The following is a 6,746-nucleotide window of genomic DNA, read 5'->3' as shown; positions in this document are numbered from 1 at the left end:
AGGAATACCATCGGTCATGGGTTCCTTCTAACTTTGCAAATTTTAGGTATTTTGATTATCATTTTTAAAGGCAAACACTTCTTTAGGTTGAGTATCTAGTTCTTGACTAAGAAAATTCCTCATTTTCTAATTATTTCATTCTCGTGTTCTGTGAAGACTTAGAGGATTCTAGCAAAAAGGCATTGAATTGCATATGGGACTCATTACTATTTCCCTATGAGTTTTGATTCACTTGTTAATTTACATTCTAATAAGAGTCATCATTGTTAGGCACATTCTAATTACTGTTACATTGATTAATGTCCACATATTGAGCATTGTTGTTATTATCTGAAAGATTGATTTTATTGTTCGGACGAGTGTTCCATTGTCAGTTTTGTCTCTGGAAACTATTGTTACTATTAGGAGGATTAATATTGCTTACTCCATTTTTGTTTCCCATGTTGTTATTTCTTGCATTATTGTTTCCACTAAAATTCCTATTGTAGTTATGATTGTAATTGTTGTTGTTGTAGGGACTAGGATTTGTTCTCTGAAAGTTGTTATTTTATCTTGGTGACAAACTCAATCAAATAAACTCATTGGTTATAATTTAAGACATGGTTTTCTTCATTTGACCAAGGTCAATTGCAATGTTATTCTCTATTTTAGTGGACATTGCTACCTTTTTCTCAAAAAAGTAGCTTTTGGAGGTTCATATCCTAGGTATGTTATAGTTGGAACTTGTGGAGTAGGTGACTATTATAGTGGAGTTGGATTCATTGGTATGAATTTGCTAAGCATTAGTGGTGCTCCAATAGGATGTGTTGGTATTGTGGTAATAGCTTATGCTGGGGGAATCAATCCTCCTCCATTAGGATTGGCTTGTTTCATGAAAATAATTGCTTACAAGAAGGATTTTTCCAAGGAGTCGATATTTGCAACAGGAAGTCTTCTAAGGAAAATAGTTGTAAGATGGTCCATAGAATTTAGATAAATATGAAACACAACTTCAACTAGTATAGTGTATGGTGTTTCCAGCTTGTGGTATGCCATTTGAAAGCAATGATTGAAGCATGAAACCATTTCAGATGGGTCCCTTTTGATTGTATGAATTGATGATGTATCATACCTAGGTTGATGAAAGTTTTGAACTATTCCAAGAATAATTTTTTGAAATGTCCCAGTCTATGATGCATCCTGGTTGTAAATTGACACACTAATTAAAGGAAACTTCTCCCAATGACTATTGGAATAAGTGAAGAACCACATTCTCATTAGAAATTTTCTTTCGGTTGCAAATTTCTTTGAATACCTTGATGTGATTATCAACTATTCTTGTCCCTCCATAGATGAACCTTGGGAAAAATTTCTTAGGATTCTTAGGAAGGTCATTGAGTACTCCTGTCAAGTTGATTGGCAAGTCTAAAGAATTTACAAAAAAGGCCATTCATGGAGGATTTTTTGGAATGATAGGTGGTTGTTTTGGAGGTGGAACTGAGGAAGATGATGAAATTTTGAATGGAAGTGATAGAATTCTAGGAAATCCTTTGTCACTATGAGGCTTAAGAAAATGATTGAGCTTTAAGAACTTTGGCTCACTATCTGAAGATCTTAAAGCTCACTGAAATGGGGATGTTGGATCTAAACCTTCTCATTTTCATCAATTATAGAAAAATCACACCTCTATAGAAGCATACTTTTTCAAAAATATGGTGCACCTTGCGTACCTTCGAATAGTGATAGATGGAAAAATTTTGAACTTATAAAAATGCAAAATTTAAAATTTCAATTTTTTTTCTATTTTGAATGGTTTAAGGCCCTCCTTCTAGTGCAACTTCTATTGAGCTATCATTTGGCATGATGCTTAACAAAAGGAATCATTTCAAACTCCTCACTTGAAAAGTTGATCGAGGATCAACTCTAAGGTTCCAAGTGATCTTGCAACTTACTAAAATGTTCTAGGTTGAAGATAAATGTGTTTGTTTATAGGGAGGCCTTTGTTGGTTCTAACTAATTTTAGATAAGATTTTCAATCTACTTGTTGTTTCAAAATTAATCGCAAAAGAGATATATTTTTGGTATTTTCTATTTTTAAATGAATGCAATCTAACAATGCAACTATATGAATTCCTAATTTAACCAAGGGTAATAAATAAAATAACAAAGATAATATAATGAGAGATGAAAGAAAATAACATGAAAGGGAAATTCCTAATAGACATTAACCACACCAACAACACATTTGTAAGTTAAATTGTCAAAAAGATTGGGTAGGAAACCAATAAAAATAGGAGTAGCGCTTCCTAAAATCCACTAATGCAATCGTCAATGAGAACTTAAAAAAACTAAAAGATGTTTCAATTCTCATCAAATTGAAATTCCATAGAAAGTTTGATCATGCAAGACAAGAAAATTTGTAGGAACAATAGGGTGATCTCTTCTCCAACTCGGTACGTCAGTAGAATTCATCAACATGCGGTTGACACCAAAACTAAAAAATTGCACAATCAAATCAACACAAAAAAACTATTGGCTCCATTATTATCATGAACAAGAATTCACAAGAATAAAACACTCTAGCAAGAATAACTACACTTAGAATGAGAGCACCAATAGCATATATTATTGCATCAAAGCAATTCAGAGTGAGAGATCTCTTAATGCTAACATATGCTTCATAACTAATTAAAAAAATCTAATTATATACAAACTAACTCTCTAAATGGTGCTAAGTAGGATTCCACCCCTGTTTATATCAATTAATGGGTGCATGGGCCCTTACATGTCTTAAATAAAAGAAAGAAGTAGTAGGTAAGAAGAAGGAAACTATAAGAGCATGTGAGAGTCCTTGAAAACTTTTAAAATGGAAGCTTGACCTTCTCTATGTGTTTATATGAGTTGAACTACTGTCAGGATGTGTTTTTGGAGCATGGAGATCTCTAAATTTGGAATTGGTAGCTAACTTCTAGTGCACCTATAGAATAATGCACCTTGGTGGCAGGCTTAAAAAATCTAAAATTTTCCCAAGTGTCAAAACTAAATTTCTAGCTTTTGGGTTTTCTTCCCCTTTATACCAAAGCTACATCTAGATATTTGCTCTTGAATTTCTCTATAATCTCCACCACTTGGAAAGCTTCTATAAATATAATGCTTTAAACTTATCTTTAACTATTTGCTGGTAGTTACTAATCTCCCTATGAATGTCTGAAAAATCATCCAGTTTAGTGTCTAGCTCCAACAATACCTCTTCTATCCTAAATGCTTGTTTGATATCTTCTTCTAACAAAGAATTTTCAAAGGTTTTTTGAAATTATTGAACCACTAATTGTACTGGAATGAATTTAGTCCTTGACTCATCTTCAAAAATATCAAGGCAGGCATTATTGTAATACTTCTCAGCTTCAAAAATCTGCTCTTGTATTTGATCTTTTAAGTTTTGAAAATCTTCATGAAATCCTTCCATTACCTTATTCCTGATAGCTATCTTTTTAATCCTATCCTCTAGTTAAACAATCTAATCCATTGTATACACCTTCATTCTCAAAATTGTCATGCCATTTCTGACATGCGCCCAAAAATGAATCTAACCGTACACTTTCCTTTTCTCTCCTCTCTAATTTCATAGAAAGAGTGATCTCTAGATTATCCACTTCAATGGGGCTCACAACTTCATGCTAATAGCCACTCAAGATCTCATTTTTCTTCCTCAATGTCACCAATTATGACTCATATCTTTCCACCTACTTTAAAACCTCCTTCAAGCCCATAGTGGTTGAAACTTAAGTAGTGTCTACTATGGACTTTCCTAAGAGGACCTCCTTGATCTAGTAATCACTAGGAGTCAAATCCTTAATGTCAACATGTGGAGGAGGGATGTGAATATGTGCAAACAAGTCTTGATCTCAATTCTTCATTACAAAGGCCAATACCCATGCATTGCCTATAGGTGGCTCAGGTTTCTTGATGGCTTCCACTAGCTCATCCATAATATCCTCTTCATTTAGGTTCATCTACCTCTTTTTTCTAACATAACTTCACTCTTCAACTAGACTGGTGTAGTGCCCATAGGAGACATGTATTTGGCTGAAGAGGGAGTTTGACTTGCAAGCCCTTTTCCCTTATCACTCCTTTTTGGAGTCTTCTCCTTCTAAGAGAGATCTACGTTTGGATTCTTTGTATCTATTGTAACCCCAGTTCTTGCTTATGCATCATGAGAATTTTTCTAAGGTTCTTCATGTATTTACCCCTCCTCTGATACTTCATCAGTTGGTGTTTGTTCTAGCTCTTCTCTATGTATTTCTTGTTCTTATTCTTCATTACCAGGAGGAAGAAGAGTGGCTAAACCTTTTTCTAAGAATGAAAAGTCCTTAAATGATGGGGGTGATGTTCCTAGAAACCCTTGTTACCAAGGTGGAATTTGGTTTTAATCCTCTCCCAAAGGTTGGTTTTTAGGTGTATCTTGTGTCTTATCACCCACCATTTCAATTCTGATAGGTATAAATCAAAATCAGATATGTTGAAAACATTTGTTTCTTGCCCCTCCCACTCATCAATCCACTGTTACTGCTCATCTTCAAAAATGGTAATCTAAATAGGTTCCTTGGGAATAGATGGCAGCATTATGGTCAAGCTCCTTCTTCTCTCTTCTATTATAGCCCTAGCTAAATGAGCCCTAGACTCAAAGGGAGATTGTCTTCTTCATCATCATCATCCACCTCATGGATGGTTTGAGCACTAAAGGAATAGAAATAACCTTCTTTTGTATCTTTTTCCTTATTTTCCTTCTCACCACAGGTCCAACCCTAGATTTATTAGCAACTGAAGAAGAGGCTTCTTCCTCTTGAGCTAGTGGTGTCACCTCTTGTTCTTCCTATTCTTGTTTAGGTGGGAGCACTTGTTCTATTTCTTGAGCCTTAGTCGCTTCTCCATCTTGAGGCTCTTCACTCTTAGGTGCTTGAGCCACCTCTTCTTGAGGATCTTTAGTTTTTGGCTCAGCTTACTTTGGGGGATCTCTATTCCTCTTATTTTTGACTTTATTTTCTCTTAAGTACCCAACATCCCTGTCTTGTTGATACACCATTTCCAACCTAACTAGAGATTTAGTAGGGAATGTTGGTACTATAAATTTTGCACATTTATCCTTTACTAGGAGTGCTATGACTTGGAAGTTAATAGTCTATGGAACTGGGTCAAGGTGAAAAGGCTTCTTGATCCAATCCTTTGTCAACTAAATTATATGCCTAACCATGTGGTTTATATCTATATTTCCATCCCTATCATATATCTTGTCTTTTTTATACAAGGGATCCAAGACATCTTGAGTGTATTGTTGAACAACCTTGAGTGGGACCTTTATCTTTAATGTGGTCTCTTCTAGATAGAGTCATCCTACAATAATCCCTTATTCGGATATCATAGTCATCTATTGCATTCATCCAATGATCTTCAATGACATCTTCATGCACAAACTACTTCCTTGCTAAATGTTGAACTTTGCCAATATTTTCAAAAGAAGGATTTGGGGAGTTGTAATCTTCCAAGGGATATTGATCCCATTCCAAGTTAAAAGTCATAATATCCTACTTCTAGTTTACCTCAGATGCATCTATAGTAATAGGCCATACCCAAGTCTTCTTATGTTGTTTTCTCACTAGGTGATATGCAAATGTGAGTTGTCTTGCAATCTCCAATAGAATGAGCCTATCTGATGGATATCTTGGGAGTTTCTCCAGACTCACCATTGTACTAGCTACCCTTAGTTAAATGAATGTTTTAAATTGGATGTAATAGGTGCCAATCTCTGTGATCCTTTTTGTTTCCTCCACTAACACCCTCTTAACATAATCATCCTCTATGAATCAAATGATTGCAAATATGAAAGCATCTTTCACTATCCAAAATTCCTTGGTCTAGTTTGAGAACTTCTTCTTTATCAACTAAGGATATACCACATAGGGGCAACCATTGGCATCTTGCATGCTTCCCTTCTTGTACAGTCCTAGATAGTTATTTGTCCTTGCCACTAATAAGTACACCAAATATGATGTCATGCAAAACTTGGGGTCAACTTTAATTCCTACCAGCTATTCATCTAATTTTTCACTTAGTATTGTGGCCCAATCAATTGGCATATTGGTTATTGTGATGGTCTTTATTAGATGTACCATCTAGATGTAAAGGTTCCCAACTATCAATAGACCCATAATTCTTCTCAAACATATGATGACATAACTGATGTTCTCCTTCATATATCCTCTAGTCATATCCACCTTTCCTACTATATGTCTCACTAGTATTTTATCAATAAAAAATGATGATTGTATCATCTCTGTGACCTTCTTCTCACTTTCCCTATACCATCTTTCTTCTTGATGATAAGTTATCTTTACATATTGATATGCTCTCAAGAGATGGAAAAAATTCTCAATGTTCCTTGGTCTTAGTTCCAGGACTATCTCCCCTATGACACTTTTAACAACCCTTTCCTCTAACATATAGTTCTTGACTAGAGTTTTGATGAGCTTAGAAGACTACACTAATGTGGGATGTGATGTGACATTCACCAACACTGATTTGATAAGTGTCAACACCATTGGGGACTTCTCTTTAGGTTTATTGTAGAGTACTAGGAATACATTCTAGTTAATGTGTCCCAAATCTGTATCTTTGATCTCCAAATGTCCATCTTGAATGCATGATTTATTTAGAAAGCCTTGAAACTTGAAAATAATGGACTTTGGAGCAATCTTTTCAGCAAGTGAAGA

Source organism: Cupressus sempervirens, chromosome 6 (genome assembly GCF_028749045.1).
Source record: "Cupressus sempervirens isolate cs-2001-9-10 chromosome 6, ASM2874904v1, whole genome shotgun sequence".
In the NCBI taxonomy this organism is placed as follows: domain Eukaryota; kingdom Viridiplantae; phylum Streptophyta; class Pinopsida; order Cupressales; family Cupressaceae; genus Cupressus; species Cupressus sempervirens.
The sequence above is the reverse complement of the archived record's forward strand: the minus strand, read 5'-3'. Positions refer to the sequence as shown.